Source organism: Phlebotomus papatasi, chromosome 2 (assembly GCF_024763615.1).
Source record: "Phlebotomus papatasi isolate M1 chromosome 2, Ppap_2.1, whole genome shotgun sequence".
NCBI classification, from domain to species: Eukaryota; Metazoa; Arthropoda; class Insecta; order Diptera; family Psychodidae; genus Phlebotomus; species Phlebotomus papatasi.
In genome coordinates, this window is record NC_077223.1 from 33677824 (window position 1) to 33704814 (window position 26991).

Sequence of the window (26991 nt, forward strand, 5' to 3'; positions counted from 1 at the left end):
CGGACAGAAAATGGGATCAGAGTGTGGGTGAGAAAATGTGCACAAATGTTACATAAAGCGTGAGATAAAAAAATATTCACCCAATGATAAAATATCACAAATATATTGCCTTTGTTTTTTGAGACAGAAAAGGAAAGTGCAGCATTTTTTTTTCCATAAAGTAATTGCTCAAGTGGCGTTTGCTAAAAAAAAAGAGAAACATGCAACAGTGACAAACTTGTGAAACTCCAAAACGATCTTCACTGCATGGAAATTCTCAATGATATTTTACTTCTATTGACCAATATTGCCTCCAACACCCACTAAATTGCTTTTGTGGAGACCGCCAGTTGGAACAATGAAATATAATATGAACAAGAGATACAACCAACACAACATAAATATAGCATCGCTAAAAATGTTCTTTCTTCACATACGATCATCGAAAAAACAAATCATTATTCAGCCAGAATCACTAAACTTTCTAAAACATTTAAATTTATCCAAAATTGACGATAATTACACGGTGGTATCACTCCAGCTCTATGATGCAACTCCGGGTTTGAATCCTTTTTAGTTTACCAGATTTTTTTTAGCGTTAAAGCTACTGTGAAGCCTGTTCCCTGAGGTTATGTGCACATAATTCCACAGAAAATGGAATTGACAACCAGTAGGAAAGCCCTAATGAATCTGGCTCATGGCAATATAATTTGATAGCTAGTCCCAAATTTAACATTTACCCAAAAAAATTGGTAAGTTACCACGCCTAGTACTTTTGTTCTAAGATTCAAGACGAAAAAATCAAAAATAGGCCCAAAACTGTAAGGGAAAGCGCGCTACTTTCGAACGACTCAAGCTTCGAACAACTCATTTTCTTTTCAATATGTTTTTAATGAATTTGATTCAGTATAATATTATATGTTAATAGTTTGTCCGATGCTTCAAATTTCCCGAAAAAAGCTATTGGTCAAAGCTATTGGTCCGAAGGTAGTGCGCTTTCCCCTAATACTGTTGATTAATGCTTCATACGACCTTTAATAATTGAAATAACTTTTCGAAAAAACTATCACTATCACAGATCATAGGGAGTAATTAGGGTTAATATTTATGAACACCTTTTGGATTGGAGGAGTCTAGATAGAAGAAAATTCTCAAACCTAACCCAAATTGTAGCTTCGCACGTAAAAGGTACAGAGACTTCACATGCAAATCAGGAAACTTAATCATTTGATTGATTTGATTGATAACTAGAAACTTGGACTTAAAATCCCTTAAAGTCCATTATCAAAATGTCATCTTATTGAAATAGGTCGCGGTTGAGTAATTTTGTTGAGTAATTAAGCAGAATGTGCAATGAAAGAATCACACTTAGCATAGGTTCTTACAACTTAATACTGGTTTTTGAGATAATTTTTTTTAACTTGTTGTGTTTTGAGTCAATGAAAAAAATTGTCCGTCAAAAAAACCCTCTCAAAAGTCACATTTTTCATTATTTTAAACATTCAAAGTTTTAAAAACATGACGTCACGGTGATTGTTTCCATCGAAGGATTAGATTTAGATTTATAGGTTTTAATCTTAGCCAACGCTTAATATATCTCAAAAACCGTAAAGAATTCGATCTCCTAGGGATCGTTATCTTGATTTCGCTTTAATCTCTTTCGTTTTATCCGTCTTAGACTTTGTTTTGAGTTTTAGAAAAGGTTTTGAGATTATAATAGTTTTAGTCTCTGTCTACTCCTATTGCATTTTGGTAACTTACATGGCTGTGTATAACTATATTATGGTGCTATTCCAATGAATAATGAGCATGTTTTTTTAGCACTTTACTTGTTCTAAAGTCCTTTTGCATTATCGACTTTTCTTTGTTTTGGTTCTTTTATTAAAAAAATACAGTTTTTCGTTTTCGAATGTATCTTAAAAAAATAGTTTGCTAAACATAAGTTTGTGCACTTTAGGTATTTCATCTAATATCTTATTTCTTATTAATTCTTAATTCTTATTTCTTAACTTAATGGGATAAGTTCTTATTTTTAAAATTATAACAAATTCCTTTTATAAAATTACCATGATAAAATAACATGAAGTGCAGATGTAGAATTAACCCTTTAACGACGAGACACTTTTTACCGACTGAAAATCAACAATAAAAATTAAACTGAGAAACATAATCAATGATAAGTCTTACATCTAACCTTGGAAATCCCAACAGAGTCTGATTCGGTATGGTTTTGCTTCTATGAACGATAGGAACGAAAATAGCCTAAAAATTTAAGTATTTTTTCTGACAATACCAATGAATAATATTTATCGCTTTAATGAAAAATATTACGTATTAGTATTGTAGTTTTTATTGCCAAAAGAGTTTTTCTTAAAAAAATTGGAAGTATAAAAAATAAATAAAACCAATTATGAATTTGAGAATTTTAAAATTCGCCATTTTTGAGCTTAAATATTTATAACATAGCAAATAGCTAGAGACTTGCAAAAAATATTCTAGATTCATTCAACCTTATACTTTACAATCATGTACAAACATAAGAAAAAAATAACTTTATGTAGTTAGGAAAAATTATTTTCTTTATGGGACACTGGTTTTCCAATCGTCCTTAAAGGGTTAAACATTTTTTTGATCAAAAGTTATTTAACGACTTTAGTTATTTTTTTAATTTTCTTTACTGTTGCGTTTCTGTCTTTGCCAAAGCGATAAAAATATGCCTTATTTATGTATTATTATTTATTTAAAATATTCCACTGTAGGTCTTCAACTGTAACTCTTGTAAACCACACTAAACTGAAAAAAGGTATTAAATCCGTTTATGAGGTTTTCAAAGACCGCAAAGACTTAAGACCTCTACAAATTGAGAGCAAATTTCGTCTAAACTTCTCATTTTGATAGAATTTTCAAATTACCCCTATAGTAGTGTAGGCGATTAACATTTAGAGTTTTTTTTAAGATTTAAAACGTCAAAAAGATATAAAAAATCTTTTTGATCAGTAGACAATACAAAATCATCAGTGAAACATTCAATTTTGAACGGTAAATACCCCAAAACGGAATAGAAAGAATTCAAAACTTAGCCTTACGTGTTAAGATAGGAAAAATTTTAACCTAAATTTAGTTAAATATTCTTATGAATTCATCATAAATTGAGTTCAAAATTTACTTTTGAAATTGAGTATAATACACTTAAAATATCGCATACAGTAAAGAAGTTATAAAAAGGATTTTTGAAATAAAAATAAAACCACAAAATCTGCAATTAAAAGACCAAAAGTTGTCTTCCAATGTATATAAATATATAGTTCTGCTTTTCAGTATTTCTGTGCAATAATCTTAAAGAGCTTGAGAATATAAACTTCTCTCTTGTGAAATTGGAATAGCAATTAAAGAATTTCTGAGAAATTCACAATATCCCCGAGCTTAGCTGATTGTCAATAACTATATGGAATTGTTTAAAAAATTTCTGCATCTTTTGAAAGACCACTTAAACTAATTGGAAGAGAAAATCTGTAAATATAATCCTATATAGCATTGAAGGGTTGGCAAAGTGTCTTATGCTTTGCAAAATGCTCGAACTTGTGACTTAGATGTTATTGTTACACTTCAAGTCAAAGATACTTTTTCATTATTATTTGGTTCACAACCGATTTGAACCGATTTATTAAACACTGAAAAATTCGGCCCAGAAAAGCTTGGAATTACCGATTAAAAGTAGTTCATAATTGTCAGAAATTTTAAGACCTTTCCAACGAACCCAAATATACCTCATTCAGTTGAGAAATACGTTTTCTAGAACCTTTTAAGCTTTGACCTTGAAAAGCGTTATTAGGAATGAACGATATTTTCGTATATGGATGAAAGAAACATCAACTTAAGAGACCTTTAACTTTAAACATCTCCATGAATGAAGAAAAATCGAAAGTAGTGTTTTCAAACAATTCCAAAAAACTTAATGGAAAAATTAAGCTCATGTGAACAGTTCGTAAGTCGACTAATGTGAGGGTCCCCGAAGGTCCTAGGACCCTATCTCTAACCGTTTGACCTCTAGAGCTGGCGACGGTAGGACAGACAGACAGATTATAAGGACAGATGGAGAAACAGCACAGCGTATCGTCATTTCTCAGAAATCGTCTAAAACGTAAAGATATGTTGAAAAAGTGGTCCTTAGGAAAAGAAGGTGGATATTTTGGGGGGTGAAAAAATCAAAGAATTATATATACTACTCTCTCTGTGGAGTTCGAGCAGTAAAATCTCATTGAAGATTATAAAACTTTGTTGTTTGTAGAACCATTCCTATTTTATTTACCAAAGAAAAAATTTGCATTTAACTGCAATATTTGCACTGGCAAGAACACCTCTGGTGCTAACGATCGTAAATCTTTGGGATGTTTTAAAAGGCTGCTAACATGGGCAAAAGGATGCAATTTGCAAAGGTAAGTGAGACAATTTGCCAATTCTCTGAAAGAAGTGTGTCATTTTCACATAATACCTTCCCCATAATTGCCATCAAATCTCTTTTCTCCCTTTATTTCTTAAATTCTCTACTTATGACAGAGAAAAAAACTATAGCATTTCCGATGCCATTTCTTACCCTCCGGCTGTGCATCTTCTGATGCCCATCCAGATCCAAACTCAAAATAAGATGAAGTGGGAATTCACTATGGGTGCAATGGTGTTTGAAAATGCGGGCGGAGTCTCATGCTTTTGTGCATGTCGTTTCAAAATTTATGACTTTCTGACGACACTGAAAGGCTCTCCTTGTTCTTCTTCAACCACTCTCTTTCCCTTGTTTTCTTTTTGGGTGGGAGAGACAAACTGAAATAATGCTGGTGAAAATTTAATCATCACTTTACGAGACCATCCCTCCGAAAAGTCCTTACGCTTTCACTGACGCAACAGTGAATATTTTTTAATAATGTGGGTAAAAAGGGTTTCTCAATTTAGATTTTTGAGTGCTATCTTATGAATAATTCAACATCTCTGAAACTGGCCAATTTTTCGTGGAGTCATGAGAATGAATAATAAATGAGAGGGACTTACAAAATTGGTGGCATCTCGGGGAAAAAGGTAATTGAAAATCAAAACCATGGCAAAATGACTCAGATTTGCAAAATACTCGAACTTGTGACTCAATTGGGAAAAAGAACCATGATTAGGAAGCAAATTCTTTGCCATTTTGTCGTTTTCTGTGTTTCCTATCGATTGACCGAGAATTTCAGAAATACTACTCTTCTGTTTCCGCCCAGTCCACTCTGCCAAAGGACTACTTTAAGATTTAGGATTTGTCTATGCGTCGGCTTAATGGTGCTATTCCAATGAAAAAGTGACCATGTTTTTTTAGCACATTACTGTTCTCAAGTACTAAAAAAGACAATGTCTGTTCCATACGTGATTCCAAGGAAAATAATGAGTAGAGAATATTAATGCTGCTCGCCGACTTTTCACCATTGAGAATTCAGGGGAAAACTCATGAAAAATCTGGGAAAATCCGCGGTTCAGGCTAAAGCTGTTAACTACCGGCCTTAATCTTAATCTTGACTTAATCTTGTCGATTTCCCTACTGAAATCCGAATTCGAATATTCCCGCCGAGCAAGCTTTCACCCGATCACAATGCCATCTGACATTAATTGAAATAATATGTGGGAACAGTCAAGGGCTTTTTAGTACTTGAGAACAGTAATGTGCTAAAAAAAACATGTTCATTTTTTCATTGGAATAGCACCATAACCCTTTACCGCTTCCATTACATCCAGGCCACTTATTTGGGCCCATTATGCACTCCCCATTACTCCATTCTATCTTAAACCCCAAGGCGGTCCTCCAGCTCCATGTCTCGCCGAGACAGTCTCGGCCTGAGGTATACACACAGTGCCGTTTCTATATAGAGACAGACCAGTCTTGGTTGGATCAGTTGCAGTGAATGTGTATTTGTATCGACAGATCTCTTTACGTCGATCTCATTTCTGTACCAGCCTCTCTTGTTTACGCGGGTCATTATCAATGCATTAGGCATTACTTTTTCATCCATTCACTGGACCAATTCGACACGGCTGCTGAAAAATCTGCAGCTGCCGAATTTCGAACCCGATACCTCACAGTCATAGAGACACTACTCTACTAACTGATCCAATGCGTCATTTATTGTCATCTCTGTTTTATTCCTACCCCCCATGCGATCATCGCCATCTTAACGTCGATTGCCACCTTCCTCAGACTGGAGGTTCTTAAAGAAAGTCTTTCAAGCTTCGCACATCACTCTGGCTTCGGACACTTCATATTTTCCCATATTCCTTTAATGAATCTTTTTTTTTTAGGAAATCTGTGACTGAATAGGGAAAAAATGCTCATGCTTCGCACAATCCCAGGCTGCGTAATGACTAAATTTTTCCTATGTTTTGAATAAATGTAATTTCGCAATAAATTTTAAAAACCGGGCACTTTTCTCTAGTTTTAAAAAAAAAATAGATGCAATTTCCCCTATTAGTTATTAAAATGTATTGCAATAAAGCGTGGAATCGTTTGAATTTCCCCAACACTTGATATGATTTTGATAGTTTCAACTATTGTTTACTTTTTATTTGTCAGTTGTCATTTTTAGTGCATTTCATTATTTTTATTTTGATACCACTCTCGTTAAAAAATATTAATTTTTGGTAGAGATATCTCAAGACGATGGAGAGAATCCGACAACAGATATATAGTTGACATTTACCTACAAAATCCAAATGTGATTTATGAGGAAATAGGAAAACTCACGGGAAAGTTGCGCTCAACAGTCCGAAAGGTAGTATTGCGATTCAAGGATACAAAGACGATTATCCGAAAGCAAGCTGTTGGTAGGAAGCCCGGAATTCAAGACCGCGACATGTTGAAAAGGGTGCTGGGGTACTTTAAGAGGAACCCTTCTCTATCCCTCCGAAATGTGGCCAAAAATACGGGTATTTTACACTACCTAGTTCATAAAATTAAGAAGAAGAATGATTTAGTGACTTATAAAACCCAACCTGCACCTCATCATACAGATAAGCAACTACAGTCCGCCAAAACAAGGTCCAGAAAGCTGAATGATCACCTTCTTAAAGGTTTTGAAAGATGTGTTTTAATGGACGACGAAACCATCGTGAAAGCCGTCTTCCACCAATTGCCTGGACAACAATACTATACGGCAAAGACTCGCACATGTGTACACAGCAAGTATCGATACAAAAACTACACCAAGTTCCCGAAAAAATACTTGGTTTGGATGCCAATTTGCTCGTGTGGTCTTCGAAGTCAAGAATTTTTCATGACCGGGATCATGAACAAAGAAATTTACATCGAAGACTGTCTCAAGAAACGTCTTCTGCTGCTCTATCTAAGCCATGATATTCCACCATTGTTTTGCCAGATCTAGCATCAAGAGACTACGCTGAGGATACGATTGCGTGGTTCAACGACAATAGAGTCATTTATGTGCAGAAAGAGTTTGATCCACCCAACACACCGGAACTGCGTCCTATTGAAAACCATTGGGGAATTTTGAAGAAGGATCTCAGGAAAAAGGCTAAACCAACCAAAAGTTTGTAATCTTTGAAAACCTGCTTGGGTATCACTAACCGTCTTGTCTCTAGTCCAGTTACGGCCGGTAAGACAGGAGACGAACATAGTTCAGTCAAGAAGCTCTAAATTTTAGGTTTTTAAAATACAACCAAAAAGATTTCTTGGGGAACTAGGAATCCGAAATATATAAACATAAAAGCTAGGGAATATTATAATGGTCTCTCTGTGGAGTTAGAGCTATAAAATTCGATCTTCATGTCTCCCACACATTTGATTGTGGATCATTTTTTTTTTTGGTTTGCACTATGTCCACGGAATTTTTGCACACACATAGAAAAGATCTCCAACAGAAAAGTCAGACTGAGGTGAGTGAGAATTGCGACATTTCAGCATTCTCGAAATCAATTTAATATAAAAAAAAGTCTCTCCCATTCGAGAGAAACTCGAAATGCAATCACGACAAAATCGCACGCGATCTTTTTGAGAAAATGTGTGAAAATGTTTCTTTGATTTTCACCACATCGCTTCCCCCTATATGACCATTTAGTACTTGCGATTTCCTCAAGAATAGAGTGAGTGAGTTTGAGGAAAAGAAGGGGAAAAACGGCTTTGGAAAATGCTTGTTTTGAATATTGGAGCTTATTATTACTGCAGAATAGAAAGGAATATTACAACCACATTGAAAAGCTCAAAAGTGGCTCAAAGTATATTGTGCAATTGTGGAAGGGAGACAGATGACGGCATCATGCATAAAACAGTACACGAAATATATGGCAATTGTCCATCTCACTCTCAATTTCTTCACATCAAACACTGTGCTCACATTTAAGATAAAATTTCTCATGTTTCTCCATCACATTTTTCGCGTCCCTCACTGAAATAGCGATCCGCGAACTGAGGAGGTGAGCTACGAAAGACTGAAACAGACGATACTAGGAATTCTAAATATCGCACTTGCATGAGAAAGAGATAGAAAATACCAAAGCCAGCGAAGTGAGAGTTTTGATGGAGTAATACTGCGACGATCATTGTGTTGAGCATCTCCCCATACTTTAATGCAATAACATATTTACAAAAAAAAAAAACGTGAAGATGAAGAGTGAGTGAGAGAGAAAAAAAACGATACTATACAAGTCACTTGAGCAACTTGGTGATCATTTCTGTTGTACATTTCATTTCTCTGACTTTCAAGGTCGCTCTCATGGGAGCTTTTTCCTCATCACACCGTTCCATCAAAAGTCGCCTATTTGATTTATGCACACACATCAATTTAAGACACATACTTTACCACAAATTATACATCAAGAAAAATTAATTGCATTGTAAATAGACACTTCTTTCACTTTAACATTTTTCTTTATTCTCTTTGTCTAGAATAACATATTTATATATACGTAATACAGCTTAGATGGTATGAGCGTCAATTTCTTAAGAAATTGATTCATACAGCTCGCAAAACTGAGAATATTCTTATTGTTGTACATTATCATGTATTACATAGAAGAAGTAATAGAGATTGCCGAGAATTTTTTAATTGGATGTCAGTGAGAAAAAAATTCCTCTACAATTATATGTTTTGAAATTGTGTCGGAAAGAAAATTGTAGTTTGGAAATGACTCAATTTCCCCTTTTGTTTGCCATTTCGCCGTAGGGGTTTATCAATTTAATAAACTAAATTAGAGATTGCTAATCACGAAAATAAACTTCAAACAAAAAGGAGCCGTGCAGCATTTATTTCTTAATACATTTTTTTCTGTCTAGGTTGATGGTGATGTGATGACTTTTGTGAGATAATTCTTAAAGAAATCTGCACTGCAAATAATATAAAGTTAGCCCTTGAGCGGTAATGTCATACGTTTAGGGGGAAACTATAAAAAAGACAATAAAGTATTTAAATGGTCGGCTTTCCTTGGATATTGGTCGTTTTAAAAAGTATAGTAATATTTTTGAACGATTTTTTCACTGCTGCAGACAAGCAATAAATTCAACTAAAAAAGCTAAAACTTCTACTGAATTCAAAGTAACACCCGCGATCAGAGCGGTAAATAGTTGAAGTTTAAATAAAACGATTTTTTAATTAGTACAGTTCAAAAGGTACGTTACGTCAGCACATGAACTTAGATTTCTTCCTGAACTCCAATTTTGCAAGACAACGGATTGTTACCAATAGCATAGAAAGTAAAATGTAGGTAATCTTACAAGAAGACCAGTGTATAATAGAGTACAACGCTTCTACTGGACATGAACAATGATCCAATCAGACGAATTTGTTGTATATAATACAATTTATTATGTGGAAAAAGTTTTTTTTAATGTTGCATATAATGTTCAACGCACAATAACTTTTGTTTTGTAAACATGTTTTTGATATTTCAATGAGAGTGAATGAAACAGAGATCTAGTTATCTCGTTTTCTCTCATAGGAAATTTTGAAAACATATTTACAAACAAAAGTTACTCTGCGTTGAGCATAAACCGTATAAGTGTACCAAATTTCAGCCTGCTTGCAATTTCGGCCACTTCTTTTGTTCCTCAAATTTCCATGATTTTTTAGTTTTTGCATAAGTACTCTAAAGATTATACAATGCAAAAAATGTGCTTCGAAGAACGGTATGATGTGAAAAAAAATTGGGAGTATTAATTAAAGGCAAGGAACTAAGTAAGAGAATAAAGGTGGTCGAAATATGCCACCAAAGTTATGTCTATATTTTCATTCATTTTAAAATATGTTAGCAATAATTTTAGAAAAAACAAAGATGATAAATCAACTAAAAGGCTCCAATCAACACTCGTTAAAAGTAACAAAAAAATCAATTTGTATAAAAAATTATTACATTTCTAACTTAAGAATTTGACGCTTGCATGCAATTATGCCGAAATTTGGTACACGTACCCTAATACTGTGCGGCAAAATTAACCTTTTTTTGGGTGTCTGAGACAAGGGTGCAAAAACTTGTCAAAGGGTCATAAAAAGTTTTAAAAACTGAAATGTTCGTCCTGATCATATCTTTTTTTTTTAATACGCATTTGTTTTTTTTTTTACTTTTCCCAAATGTAAAAATTTATATCTCCGTTTCTAATTATTCGATTTTAATTATAATCAGCTAATTTAGCCAAGAACACGTATAATTTGAACATTTGCAACTCTTTTGAACATATGAAGGATTTATGATAAAATTAAAGTAGAGGAAGGCTTCCAGGCTTTTCGCACAGACTCTAACTTAAAACTGAATATTTTTACCATATTTCTTTAATGAATCTGAACTAGTTTTTTAGGAAATTTGACTTAAAAGTCGCCATTAAAATATATTTGCATAGATAGATCAGATTCATTAAAGGAATAGGGTAAGTGTACCAAATTTTGGCCAACTTACAATAGTGGCCACTTTTTTGTTCCTCGAATTTCCATAAATTTTTAGTTTTTATGTGCTCTAGAAATTATACAATGCAAATAACAAATGTCGCTTCGACAAACGAGGTGATGCGAAAAAGACTGGAAGGATTCCGAAAGGACAAGGAACTATAAGGATCAAGGTGGCCGAAATAGGCCACTAAAGCAGTGTCTACATTTTTATTCATTTTAAAGTGTGTTAAAACTGATTTTAGAGAAAATAAAGACGATAAACTGTCTTCATAAAGTTCCAAACAACACTGTTTAAAAATATTATATTTTAAACTTGAAACTTTGGCGCTTGCATGCAACTAGGGGAAAGTGGTCTGCCTTTGAATGCGGCAGCCTTTGAATATTGTAATTTTTTCATTTTTCTTTAAAGCATAAATTCTTTTCTATTAACTATTAGATAGCTATTCATAATCCTCACAAGTCATCAAAAAATGCAGACCCTAGCTCTTATTTTCTAGGTGCTAGGGCAAAAAAACGAAACTGAGCTCTAAACTGTAATTTTGATGTTCCACAATTCATGTGTTTTTTCATAATCAAAATAATTTTTCGAACAAATCTTCTATTGTGAGTCATAGATGGTTATTCTTGGATGGTATTTCTCCAAATACATTTTGATTCAGATGAGACAATTTTTGTGGGTGATAAAAGTTTGCAAATATTGCTCTGCGGCAGTCTTTGAATCTTAATGTTGTGTGCCTTTGAATCCTCTCTTTCCATACATTGAAACATCTGACAGCTTCCTGTCCGGGAGCAGAGTAGAACTCCTACTTTGGTCTGACGAATGTCATACAATTATTTATAACATGCTATCTTGCTCCGGCCGGGATGTTTCAAACTGATAATTGTCAACTTAAATGGTGTTTTATTACAATTTTTCAAGTGAAAAACAGTGCTTCAGAAAAATGTAAAAAACGTTGTTGTATAATGACTTTTGACTACAGTATTGGTTTTATTGAGTGCATTAGGGTTCATTGCTAATCAATTATGGGCCGTTTAATGTTACAGCCCTAATATTCTCAGTGAAAAATTAAGATTCAAAGGCTGCCCAACCACATTCAAAGGCAGACCATGCAGGCTGCCTTTGAATATATCGACATCACATTTTCAAGTTCCTCATCAGGAAAAACTGAGGACTTGCGAGTCCTGAATGGGTTAAGCATAGAAGCTTAATGAACAAGAGAATTTTTTGGTGTAGCGCAAAGTAAAACTCATGTTGTAGTTTACTCTGAAAAAAATCTCAAATTTAGAACATCATTTTTCGTTCAAAGGCAGACCACTTTCCCCTATGCCGAAATTTGGCATAGTTTTTGGAACGGTTTTGCCTATTGCGCTACTAAGATCTCCGTCGTAGATCCTTGATATGTTTGGAAAAGTTGTAAAGGATGAAAGGAATACACGAAGTTTCATTTAGAAACTCGATTTCAAGTCAAAGCACTTTCCATATAAGAAACTTTCCTGGCCATTCGTTCGTCTGTCTGATCGTTTTTTTTTTCACCTTAATAACTCCCAAAATAAGAGAGATATCGACTTGCAGTTTTCGTCAAAGGTTGTATATCGAGTGAAAATTACAACTTGATGCATTCTTATAATAATAACGTTTTTTGTTAAGATTAAGAGGGTTATAAAGACCCAAGACATCGTATTTTTTGGCCGAAAAGATGTCTTGTTTGATCTCGTTGGAAAGGTCTTGGAATTTCTGGCAAGTCTAAACAGGTTTCAATCGATTATGAACCGGCGAATAATTTTTTCCGAAAATAAATTTATTATTTCTAAGTTATTTTGGGTGATATTTTGAGTGATTTAAACACTGATTTAAACCGCTTGTGAACAAGTAAACGATAAATGATACGAAAGTACTTTTGAAAAGCATGAAACGCTTTTCTACTCTTTTTCCAATTATCATCGATTGAATTTCCAACTTTTTGATTGATCATTAGAATAATTATTGGTTGAACCATTCTTCATTTTCTTCTTTTATTTTATGTAATAGCAGTCTGTCTTTTGGAAATACAACCACAATAAATTTCAACCGATTGAGAAATAAGTTATATAGAGCTTTTAACCCTTTGACCTTGAAAAAGTGTTAGAAAGTTTGAAGATTACTGTCATTTACAACCGAAATGTTCTTCTCGACCATCTTCGAAATATATCCGGAACATTATTCTAAAAATTGTACAGAGAATTTTGGAGATATCAAAGAAACATGTTTTTGAAGGAAAAGTTGGGTAGAGAAGAATATTATGGCAATGTTAAAGACGCAAAGATATGCCAGAATCTCTTTTTCCAACTTTAAATTTAACTCTTTCGCATCTTTTGGGATTCTGGAAACTCAAAGGAAAATATAGATTACTCTGGCAAATACGATTTTTTTTAAAATTATCCTGACCCGATAAAAATATAATTCGTTCTTTTCTAGGATTTTTTTTGTATTTGGAATCATTAAACTTTGACTTTTTTTTAATTTTTTAAACCCAGTTCTAGGTTTCGTTCTAATTTGTTTTTACATTGTCATTGTCGAATTCAATTACAGTAGACTCTCTCAAATTCGGGCATTTGGGACCGAAATGTCACCCGAATTAGAGAGACATTTTGCATACTCATACTCATATTAAGTTTACATACTAATATTTATATATTTCATCAAAACCACTTAATAATGGAAAATAACATCAAAACTAAGACAAAACATGGTAAATTTAAGAATATTTGTTTCATTCGAAAACTTGAAAAATGTCTGCAATTTTTTTTTCAAATTTAAGTGCTGCCCGAATTAAAAAGTAGCCCAATCTTAAATGAGCCGAATTAACGAGAGTTTACTGTAAATTAACACAGTGGGACCTCGATAGAGTAAACTAATTATTTCCAGGCCTGTTGACTGCATTGGATTCGGTGGCTCTATCGGAGTCCGAAAAAAATCAATTAAAATGTGAAATTTTGGTATAAACGGGTATTATTTTATGTTTGTACTAGATAATTGATAAATTTAATACGATAGTAGAAGATTTTATTTAATTAACCCATAAAATCTACACCATCTGATAAAAAAGTCATATGTTTGGGCAAAAGTTGGAGATTAAAGAATGATTTTACAGAATATTTTAATTATTAGTAAGTATCTTAAGTGAAAATTACTATCCATGTGATAATATTGAGGTCCATCCACAGTGTTAAGATAAGGGAATGGTGTCTTAAAGATTTCGTTTTTCACTCTTTTTTTAGAAGAACTCCGGTAGATATTTAATTGTTGAAAATTCTGATGCAATTAACGTTATTAATTAGAATATATTTTAAACTTTTATTATATAAAAGAAGAGATTGATAGTTGTTCTTTTCGTTATGACATAACTATGGCTCTAAACTTCACAAAAAGAGCAATAAAACCATTTTTTCTCATTTTCTTGTTCTGAAAAATGGGCGCTAAATGGTTAGAGATATCTACTTGGAAGTCTTCAGATGACCCCGGTAATAAGTCACCCTGGGGATTATTATTATGACCCTCATTTCCTCCCTACCACTCCCCTTCACCACCAAAATTGTTTTTTTTGTGGTAACAGGAAAACATACAACTTAATCAAAAAATCTTAAGAGAGAGAAAAGACAAGAGAACTTTCAATCGGTCAAAAGGCTTAAAATCACGAAAAGAAAATTATTTTGTCGAAAATTAATTACACGTTTAATATACGGATTTTATCATAATATTGTTTTTCTAGTGTTAATAACGTTACATTGATACACAAAAACACTGATTTTAATTTCGAAAAAGTCATACAATATTATTAGTTCAATAAATAATGCAAAAGTTGACTCTATCGGAGTCAATTTGGGTCCAAGTTGACTCTATCGGAGTCCGTAGAGTAAAAAAAATAGCTGTTGACTCTATTGGAGATTGACTCTATCGGGGGTTGACTCTATCGAGGTCCCACTGTATACCCAACCTTTACAGCTTATGTCATTTTCAATTAAAACTACTCGTACAAAATAATCTATTGTTTATTTTAAAAATACTCTCTCTATAAGAAAATTTATGTATAAAATGTAATGAAATTTTTTTTTAGAAAGGGTTTTTAGAAATAAATGTGAATTGGATTTCAGTTGGAACTGAAAGAAGAAACATCAGTAAAAAATGCACCTTTAGAAACTCAATCCGGAGATTACGTATTGAGAGAATGAAGGGCAAAAAGACTTGCACAATATATTCACTTTCGCAGAAATTCACTTTCAATTTCATCTGTGAAAATCGAGAGTGATTCGTCAAGTGAAGTTACCACACAAAAGGTAAATTGGAGAGTAGGTAATGTTAAATCATACACTTTCTACAATGATGAACCCCTTTCAAATGGGCCATCTTTGCGTGCTAATTTCTCAAGATGACGCTCTATAAGAGAATTCTCCCAATTTGGGGAATATTGCTTGAATGGTTGGGTCTGTGTATTTGGCGGGAAAAGAAGTTAAAAATCTTATTCATGGTTTTTTTTTAATTGTTGCCCAAGCTAAAGAAAAAAAAAGTTTCCACCAGCCAAAGAGAATTGTGCAGTGGTGCGAAAAAGGAAAGAATCTACTTCCAGCGAGATTTCAGAAGCACGTCTGGGTGGTGAGAAGAGGAGGATGGAGTTTCAGGTTTTTGGCATTTGCAATTTCCTCTTCATCCAGACAGAGAGCAATTGCTGCCAACGATGGAGGGGTTACATGGTTGAAGGTAAAAGAGGTGAATTGGTGAAGAATTGTGCTGATTCTGGACATTCGTGTTTCACTTCTTTTTCAATTCTTCTCTCCACATCATCCTCCGTGGGTTCTTTTGTGTGTCTCCTCCATTGCCTTGCGCGAGTGAATTTAGCACAAGAGGGAGATTGAATACAGAGGAAAGAAAAGAAAATTTTTCACAAGAGAAAGAAGTCAGACAGATTCTTATACTTCTTTTTTTTTCCTCCTCTCTATAGTCTTCCATTCTCCAGAGAAGAATTAAGTTTTGTTCTGTTTTTTTTTTGTTGTTCTCTCCAGTTCCCGAATCCCGGAGATTCGCGGGCCACAGGAAAGGGGGGGGTATCACCGTGGCAAAAGAAGGTGAAGAGAGAGAGACCACAAAAAGAAGAAGAAGAGAGTTTCGTGGTCTAGTGAATTCTGTGTCGGATGGAATTCAATGGGTTATTTTCTTATCCAATCTATGGTCTCACCTCTTTCTCCCATCTTACGGCCAGTGGAGCGTTGAGGGCATCAGAGTGGGAAGAAGAAGGGTGATTCATGCGGAAAGGATAGATAGGCCCCAAGACAATTCCCATGTACGAATCCGGGAAAATTTGCGAGAAAGATAGAGTTCAAAAAATAATTGACTCACCAATTTGCAGATCCCAAGAATATCATGCATATAGCAACCTTCTTCCATCCCAGTCGAGTCTCTTCCAGCCGAGGTGTTTGCTGGGTGGAATCACAAGAACAGGTAGACATCATCAAAAATATCTCACTTCGTCATTCGTCTCTCGAAAATGTCAGTCATCATCGTGTCTGGCACTTTTTTTGTTACTCTCCTCTGGCCCATTATAAATCCTCTCCACCACAGAGATGAAATTCTTCCATGTATTTTCTCCTGGCCTGTTTTTTTTTGTCTTTTCCCTTTTTTTCTCCCCAAAGATTCTTCACTGTTTCATCTCACCTCTTGTCCCGGCATCATCTCGTCCATTTGGCATCATCACGATCGCCTTTGAAGAGTCTCGAGGCGAAATATTCCATTCTCTCTCTGGCACCTCTTCTCTTCTCCCCCACCCAAGTAGTTTTTTTTTTAAAGTCTTTGGGAGCTGCGGGATTGTTCTTTTTGGCCTTTTTCGGGCTTCGCATTGGAGATGGACAACGCCGTGGTTGAAAGAGTAAAAACAGGCAGATCGGATGAGATTCTCGGACAGCATCTCCTTCCATGACCTTCTCTCACTGCCACACTTCGATGTCGTGCCCATTGCTGGTAATTTTCCCCCCATTCTCTGGCCACTCTTTTTTCCCGGCGGCCTTCTAGCCGCCGCGACTTGTGGACTCTGTTCAAGGTCAATTTTTTCACCGTCTCACCATCCACCATCTTCGGATGGATGCCGATGAAAAGCCAATTCCCAGAGACCCATTTAGGAGTAAGCCATTTCACACACACACACACCATGAGACATTTCCTCCTCATCGAGACACCTGAAACATATCCAGCCAGATTGATTGAAAGATGAGGTCGCTCTTTTTTCAGGTAATATAAAGAATGATTCAAAAATTTCTCATTCAACCAGATTTATTACTATTTCAGAGGAAAAAAGTAATAAATCTCTGAATTTATACTGGAGACAAAATTTTTTTTTTGTGAATTATTGTTTGGAAATCAAAAATTATATCTCAATTTAAAATGTTTGAAAGTTGTTTTTTTATTCAAGTATATAGCAGAGAAATATGATTCTAAAACATTTAACACAAATAGCACAGCATTACTCGATTTCGAAACGATTTGTTGAGAATTTTCAAAAATAACTTTCTAAAAAAAATTCTAAATACAAAAATATTATGTTAAATAAGAATAGGACTTGTGCTGTGTAGTTGTGAAAGTTTTCGAGAGCTATTTCTTCTGTTATTTTATTAAAATTCTATTGGAAACACGTGGCCAAAAGTGCTTGCAAAGTGGTCAAAAGTACTGAAACATGCATAGTTGCATAAAATGCATTTTTCACTAAAATATCCAAAAAAAAAAATGTGGGAATTCTCTTGGATTATTAGGAAGAAGCGGCTTTAAGGTATCTTTGTACAAAATCTCATTTTATTTAAATAAAGATTATAAAAATTACAAGCACATGTAACCTTAAAGTGGCCAAAAGTAATTACTCCACCCTAATATTTTAAGCAAGTGCATCGAATCCAATATTTCTTACCAAATATAGTAAGTGCCATCAAATTTTCATCAAGCAAAAAATACCTTTTTGGATAAATAATTTGTCTATTTAATAAAAATCAGTTTTAATAATGATAATTAATTTAATAATAATTAATTTTTTACTAAAAATCAGTTTTTTAAGTAGTCCAGCGTTAAATTCTAGGACTATTGTTTTTACGAATCTAGAGCCAATACATCAAAGTATTTGTGGCAAATTTGAGTTATTTTGTAATAAGAGTTCAAAAGTTATAATAAAATTAATTCCTCTTTTTCCTAAATATGGCGATAAACAAAATTAGGATAACAAAATTTACAAAAATTAGGGAATGTTTTTTCATTTTTTTTTAAATCTTTGAAAGATGAATATTCGAAAAAAACGCAGTAATTTTCCTACAAAATACACTCTTATATCGATCTAATAATTCTAAATTTGGCGATATGAAATTCAAATAAGGATTGAAGAAGTATTGAGAACTATGAAACTGAAAATTTTTCCAAGAAAAAAGTATGATGCTTGATATTATACACAAACCAGACAAGTCAGTTTAACTCTGTATATCAAAACTTGGATAAAAACTTAACAGTGTAAAATGCGTTTAAAACTGCGATTTTTCTATGAGTGTTGAAACAAAACAAGATGTAGATACAAGCCTTGAAAGTGTAGAAAATTATTTGTTAAAAACGCTAAAGTGAAAAATCAAATTATAGTATACCTAGTTTACAGTGCCGGACAAAATTGTAAGAAATGTTTCAAATTCTCTATAAACCACTTATTAAGATAAGATTTTACCAGGGAGTCAGTTCTCCATTTCGGATTACCGATGCATCCAGGCCACCAATTGGGCCCCTTATGCTTCCCCACTCCTATTCTATCTTATTCCCCGGATACGGGTAGCCGCTCCATATCACAGCTCTGTGGGAAACCAGTGCCGCTACTATATCACAGCAGCCCTTCTCGGTGTATGTTTGGATCAGTGACAGTGAATATTTGCATCGACTGAAGTACCACTTTCACGTCGAAACTCGTTGTCGTACTGGTCGTACTAGCTTCTATTGTTTTAGGCGGTTCACTTTTTTGCCAATATGCACCACCATTGGCATTACTATTCATTCATTCACTGGACGAATTCAAAGCCGATATGGACTGAGAAATCTTTTTCTGCTGCTGCTCAGCTTTGAACCCGAGACCTCACAGTTATAGAGCCACTACTCTATCCACTGACCCACTTGAGGCTCAAACCACTTATTATCTTAAGAAATAATTTACATTTTGACTCAAACTTTTTTTCTTGGAGAGCCCTATTATAAAACTACAAAATATTTCTGATAAGAATTTTTTGGAAACAGGACTAATGCATTTTTTACAGCCTTTTAAAGAAAGGATGCATTGGTACAATTTTGTACCTTGTTCTGAAACGCAACTTTTTGGTCTAAAATTTTATTTTACAGATTTATTTACACATTATTTACATTTTATTAAAATACTCTCCCATATGCAAAATATCTATCAATAATGGATTTTGGTCCAACAAAATGGTTAAAAAATATTGCGTAGACCGTATAATAGTGAACACACTACATATCCATGGTTAATCCAGTTATAAATTTATTAAATCCGGACGCCAACCAAACTTTATTACAGTATTTGGTTCAAAAATTCCCTTTAAGCTAGACCTATGTTAACTAGCCTATAAAACTAATTAAAATCGATATCCTGAGCAATATCAGTTTCAGGACACGATCATCTGAGTCAAAAAACTGAGAGAAACATTGATACAATTTTGCCCCGCACTATACTAGTAAAAATAAAATATCGGAGATCCTTCGAAAACGAGGATAGCCATAAAGGATCCTTTTCAGTAAAGCATTTGAATGATCCTTCAATAAAATATCAGTTCGACTATTTCAGTTATCTGCAGAAATTCGTCAACGTTCAGTGGAGTGCTCAGTCAAAACTGATGCGTACTTTTGCTTTTGCCTCATCTTTTTCCGTAGCACAGTACGCAGTTGAAAAATATGAGCGAGATCTGCGCACGCTAAGCAAGGTGACGTCGCTCTTAACGATACCGTCCGTATTATAACATGGTGCTTAAAATGCACTCAGGTGGATAAACTCTATCCCTTAGTAGGAATTACTCCACAACAAGTGAGCAGACAAATCATCTCCAGTAGAGAGATGTTCCAATTCCAAGTTCTCTCTGAACCAAAGCATCTTTTCCATGGTCGCAAAAAATCAAGAGCAAAACCAAAAACTGAAAAACCAAGATCTCGATAGTCGAAATCCTGAAAATGGTGAATTGGGAATAACGAGCCCCAAGAAACGCGTGTGTAATCGTAGGAGTATAGGGTAAGTGTGCCAAATTTCGGCATAGTTGCATGTAGGCGTCAAAGTCTCAAGTTTGAAATGTAATATTTTAAATACGAATTGATTTTTTTTATTCGTTCTTTTGTAAGAGTGTTGCTTGGAACCTTGTAAAGAATTTACCGTTTTTATTTACTCTAAAATCATTCTAAATACATTTTAAAATGAATAAAAATATAGACATAGCTTTGGTGCCCTATTTCGGCCACCTTCATTCTCATAGTTCCTTGCCCTTCAGGAATTCTTCCAATGCCTTTTTTACGTCATCTCGTTTGTCTAAGCTACATTTTTTGTTATTCTTTTGCATTGTATAATCTGTAGAGTACGTAAAATCTAAAAGTTCATGGAAATTCGAGGAACAAAAAAGTGGCCGAAATTGCAAGCTGGCCGGAATTTGGCACACTTACCCTAGCTATGACTCTTTTAAGTATTTGGGATTTTGGCTTTCGGGATTTTAGCGGAACCCTATTTTAGTATTATAATTTTAAAGATTCGATATCAGATCTTTTCTAATAAAATTAAAGCATTATTATAGATAAAATAGGTCTTAATAGAATTGTAAAGAATTTCTTAAATATTTATTGCTGTAAATGTGGGTAACTTGCAATCCTGCTGTTCGTAAGTTTTTCTTTAATTCTAGCACTTGAGGATAGTCTTCAACGGTCATATCTGCCATGTTCAATCGGTAGCACTATCGTTAAGTGGTAGAATTAAAGAAAAGCTTACGTCTAGAAGGGTGGCAAAATCACCCTCATATACGATAACAAAAAACGTGCATCAATAAATTGAGCTAGTAACATTTAAGTCGCATTTTCCCAGTCGTTTTAGTCATTAATTGAGCAACAACAAAAATGCAATTGGATGGAAATTGGAAAACAAGAATATTTCCCTCTGAGTCATCCAGCAACTCTGATGATTGCTTGGTGTGGAAAAAGCTTGTGATTTTGCCTTCATCTCAAAGTTACGATCCCAAGATTGTAGAATAGTTGTTGCGATAAAAGAGCGAGAGGCGCAATGATTGGAAGCGAAAGGAGAATTATAATCACACAAGACGGATTTTCATTGTTAAATATCTCTTCATGAGCTCATGGGTTGAAGGCTAAACATTATTCTGTGAAAATAATAATAGTATGGTAGGAAGGGGAATAAAAAAAAACATGTCCAGAGTCGATCAAAAGCAAGAATCACGAGAAAAGAAAATCATTACTATATAAAATCGCGCAACATTCACTTTCGATCATCTCTATAGCAAAAATATTTGCACAAGGATCAAAGATCCTTCGTTAGTTTCACAGTTTTTTTTTTCTTTCTGTTAGTGGAGATGTTGAAGGAGGAGAATGAAGAATATAATAGATCTTTTTAGTTGCCACTATTATTCCCCTTTTTTTTCTTTAGAAACCCAAAAGCAAAGTAGCAAGAATGTGTCTCTTTTTTTACACTCATCCATTGTTATCCCGCTAAAGGATTTAATTCGATTGAATAATTTTCTTTCAGTGCGTCTCCTCCAAGATATACGGGACTCTTTCTTAATTTTCTCCATCTTGAGAAGATGATTCTTTTACTTATTTCTTTTTTTTTATCCACCTCTATTTCGCCTTCATGCTCGAGAAGAATCGACACAAAGAATTTCTCATATGATTGAAATAATACGTGAAAGAGGGAGTCTGGAAGAAATATGATGAGATTGACGAATTTCACTCTTTGTCGTCTTCTCATCTCTCTGCCAGTTTTTTTTTGTCCATGAGTGATTCCTCACCCTCTAAATTGCCTCGATATCCTTTCTCGAGGGCATGATTTTTTTTCTCTTAAAAACTTACAATCCACCTTTTGATCTTTCATTTTGAGACTTCTTTACAACCCCCGAGATGAACAATGAAAAAATCGTATGAGAAGACAGAATCACATTAAATATTCCACTAAATTTTTCTTCATCTCTCAATTTTTTTTTCACCACACATCCTTCCACCTTAGCTCAAGAATTATTTTGAATGATGGTGGGCTCGAGAGTCAAAATAAATTACTTGCAATTTGTCAACTTCGACCATGATAATGTGCTACAAAAAGTCTTAGGGCAAAAAAACGAAGATAGTCACTCCAGAGAGAATACAAAAATGCACAAAAACTAAAAGACATTAGCGAAGATGACACAAATATAAATATTTTTGGAAAATCATCTCTTATTGTTCAACCAAATATCATATTTGTGCTTCTTTCACATTAAAAATCTTTAGGAAATATGACAAATGACACGGTGAAATAAACAAACTTTGCCAAATCATTCCCAATTTTTCTCAATATAAAAATTCCAAACCTTATAAAATGTCATTAATCATTTGATTTAAAATGCTAAGTAAAATCGAAGTGTTCACATATCCGGGAGGACTTTCTAGTCTGAAGGATTAAAATTTAAAAAAAAGTCAAGAAAATCTCTATTCTTAAAAAAAAAAACAATAAAACTACAACTGGAAAATTATTTCACTGCTAATTAAAAAGCCCAGATAAGCTTATGGTAGCTGAGATTCTTTACAGGCGACATCGAAATGCGTACAACTCTGGTTTCTTACAACCCAGAATCGTGGCGAGGAAACTATTTTTAGAGGCAGAAACGGATAAAATTGGCTTGACGCGATTCTCAAAAATCCAAAATCCAACTCACAGACAAATTTATACGCATTCTAAGTTGCAAGTACCCAGAGTTGTACACATTCCAGTCTTTGTCTATAGTTTTCGAATATTCGACATAGAATTTTTGAAAATCAACTTTTCGATTAATCTGACCTTCGCATGAAGTTGGGGCGTCAAAAGTATTAGGAAAGACCGGGGAGCTTGGGACACTTTTTCATGTTTTGATTCTGAGACAGTATCCCAAAAAATCACGATATTGTATTACAATTTCATGCGGTCTATACGATATTTATGGATATTGACTTTATAAAAAGTACTCAATAGAACTTATAAAACAGCTCAGTTTTCATGGAGAAGATAATACATTTTACGTGACGCTTTGTCCCAAACCTCCCCGATGTAGGGCAGTATGGGACGCAAAAGGGGATGTTTGGGACGCGTTTTTTTCGCATAATTTGCATTATTGGAGCACGTTAATTAATTTTAAGTACTAGATTAAAAATATTTCTGATCGAAATAAAAATGTTTAATCTTTTTTTTCATACTTAGAAATTAATATCAATTTTATTTGTGCAGTAGAGTCATTTATTGTCAATCAGTTATTTAAGGTATTTTCTTATTATTTTTCATCTACCTTTCTTTGCTTTTTTTATTCTAAGTATTGCAATCATGATTATCAAATTCCTCACGCGAGTAGATTTTCTTGCAGCTTTTAGTTTTGAACTCATTGACAGATTCCTGTTTGATTTTACGACAACTGCATGGTACCTGTTTTTTCCTTATTTCTCTGAAAAAGCTCTCGTCTTGCCTCTTCTGGAGAACTTGTGAGAATTGTAGAGGATATTTATTGCTAGAGAAATTTTCGAGAAAATAGTTTTTAACGAGCAAAGGCCGAATATCATTTGGAGAATAAATGATTGATTCCGAGGACATTGATGGTTTAATTGTCCTTGTAGACAATTGCTCAACTGGTAAAGTTTGTACAAGAGGGAGATTTCCAGTAGAAACTGAGCATTACTCTCCATTTTAACAATAAAAAATTCCACACCACCTACAACCTTGTCGAAAAACAACGTCCCATTCATCCCCGTTCTGGTGTCACAAACATCCCCGCGGGTAGTTTTGGTATTTAAAACCTTTAAGTAAAAAACAAGACCGTATAATCTCTGAAACTTTTATAAAAATATGTTCCCAGATTATACTGCTACCTAATGAGATAAAAAAGTTTTGATTATATATCGCTGATATAAAATACAAAGAGCAAAACTGAGAAATCAAAAAATACAATTTTTATCAATTTTTAAGAAAGTAGTCATAGAATTAAAACAATAAAACTGAGGATATCCATTCTTCTAATCAAGATATATCTTAATATTGGTTACGATTGAGTAGTGGTTAAATCCCATTTATTTCAAAAATTAATGAAAAATCGCTTTGTCCCACACTACCCCTGTCCCAAACCTCCCCGGTCTCCCCTATATACACTCTATATAGTCTCTCTATACTCTATGGCACGGTACATCGAAATAAATTTTAAAAAAATCGTGATCTCAGTGTCAAAACGTGTAAATCTAAAATTTGGGTCCGATCTGGAGAGGTCGGATTTTACCTAGGACCGCAAAAGCTAAGATTGTAAATAATCTCAGCTAAAAGTACTCAACACGATAAAAAACGAACGAATAGTCCCCTGCCTCTTTCTCTGTCTTATTTTGTTTATACCCAAAAAAAAAAAGATAATTTACTATCTAAGAATACTTATTCTTTAAATTAAATTCAGTGAAGTTCAATTGCATCGATTCGTATGATTTTAACATGAGAAAATTTCTAATCACCTAAAAGGGACTCAAAACTAGAACACTTGCATCTCAGAACAGTTGATCTACCTACGACCTAAGGCATTGCGCGTTAAAATTCAGTTTATTATACCAAAATCATCTGTAAATCTTTCACAAAAGCACACAGGTGTTTGAAAAGCTTCAGTGAAAAACGTTACAAGCATAATTCGATTGTGTAACTCAAAATAGCAAGAACTAGAAGTTCGGAACGTTACATATTTTCGAAAAGTTGCAAAAAGTAATTGTAAAAGTTCAGAAGGTCTCTCAGAAATTCCAATCAGAATTAGAAAGTGTTTCCAACCAGGAAAAAAGCATTAATGTATTTTTTTTTGCAGAAAAAAAACTGATTGATCCCACCTTGATTTTGCCACCAACAGTGAGAACGTCAATGTGGAAAAATCGTGACTGGATGAAAAAAGCAAGACGTAAAACGACATTTGCCTGTGAGTGAGGCAAATAAATTGGTGGGACTTTCTGTTTGCGATTGGGAAATGGTTTTCAGTTTCCCTACTTGGCCTTGATTGAAATAATTCCGCTCGCTTTTTGCATTTTTAGAACGAAAAAGTCACCTATCGTGGAAACCCATACATTATAGTTAGTTGTTGGGCATATGGGTGTGCAGCGAAAGGAAAAGACCAGAATATGACTTCTGTTTGGAAGAAGGGATGAGATTTCTGCACAATCTTCGACTCACTAAAATTACGCTGTTAAACTCATAAGTGGCAAGTCATAGAGCTTGGAAGTAAGAAAAAAAAAGATTCGATCGTTCTTTTCAACTCTACTTTTTTATCTTCTACCTCAACCATCGTCTTAATTATTTTTCATGTTATTCAGGAAAGTGTCAGACCTGCAAAATATACTGTGGTTGTCTTTTTACTGACTTGAGATGACGGAGCCAAAGTGACTTTTAAAAGCACTTGAATTAGTAGAAAAATGCCTTGAACTGTTGGAGTACAAGCATTCACGAAACAATCACTTCTTTTTCCCCTTCACTCTTTCACTCACCCTCTCACATTCATTACCTTTTACATTGTGAGCTTTCGTACGCTATGTGTCTCACAAAAAGGTTAGAGCAAAAATTCGCAACAACATTTCGAAAAAAAATTGAGTAAAGATCAAAATGAAGAATAAGGCTGGCTGTAAAAGGTATGAAGAAATTGTTATGACTTTGGATTATGCTGGAACGAACTCGCGAGTTCTGTGCTTAAAAATTTAGTTTCTTATTCGACTAAGTTTACACGCGCTGATTACATTGAACAAATCCGAATGGTTTACGTGCAGCGAGATTAAATTAAAACAAAGCTGCAAGTTTGTTGCACAGATAATAAAATAATAAGAAAATTCTGTGATTTAACAACATCCATTTATACCTGTGGGCCATTTTAAAGATTTACCCTTGGATTTACCAATGTAACACAAATCAGTAAAGCGTATTAAGGACTTATTTACTTTATACTGCAGAAACGGTATAAGGACTATCTCAAAATATCGTTTAGGCACAACAATGCTTTGGTGTACATAAATTCTTAATAGCAAACATTTTCGACATTGCTTCTTTGCATTCTAGGATGAAAGGAACACCTATTGACACTTTAAAAACTCGTATCAAGACTTATTGACATCCTTTCTGTACCATTTGGAATACGAAATGAAAAAACGTTATAATACATAGATTTTATTGGATGCATTAAATAAATTTCAACATTTTGACAAAAGTGCCAATAGGGATTCCCTGTCGAAGAGGTGTTTCTTCGACTCTATATCAACAAAATTGGTTTAAATAAATATAAAACCGGGTAGTCATAATTTTAATTGGATGAGTTTGATCTTTTTCTTTTTACAATATTAATAAAAAAATTCATAATAATAAAATCACAAATTAGAACATTCTTCTAAAAATTTCTATACTTTCAATGCCATCAGCCTCCTAAGTATATTGATTAATAAAACCGATAAAACTGATTTGACAAATATTAACAGTAGTAAAATTATAATTCTTTATTCAAACAAAAAATTGCGTTTTACAATACAAATTATGCATATACACTAATTTTGTATGGTTGTTACAGAAATAGAAGCCAAACACTAATTAATATGATATTTACGCATTCGATTATTATAGGTCTACCCATAACAAGATATCCCAAGGCTTCCAAGAGTCCTTTTTCTCAACCTATTTGCTGAATATTGACAATCAATCTTAAAATAACATTAACGATAAAATAACAGTAATTTATATAGGTCACTGGAATAATGCTTTTTATGCGTTGTTCATTTGTTAACAGTCTCGGAGCCAAAACATAAGAAATATCGATATTCTTTGTGTTATCACACTTGCACATTAAAATTTTAATA

The 26991-nt window shown here is 33.8% G+C and overlaps 1 protein-coding gene across 1 annotated transcript in view; it reads right to left on the reverse strand.

Annotated features, from left to right (window-relative positions):
• Positions 1-16997, reverse strand: part of LOC129803564 (transcription factor Ken 1) — a 62674-nt gene extending 45677 nt beyond the window's left edge. Inside the window, exon 1 of the mRNA XM_055850228.1 lies at positions 16258-16997. The gene's annotated coding sequence lies outside the window, so the exon portion shown is untranslated. The remainder of the gene's footprint in view (positions 1-16257) is intronic.
• Between the last annotated feature and the right edge of the window lie 9994 nt (positions 16998-26991).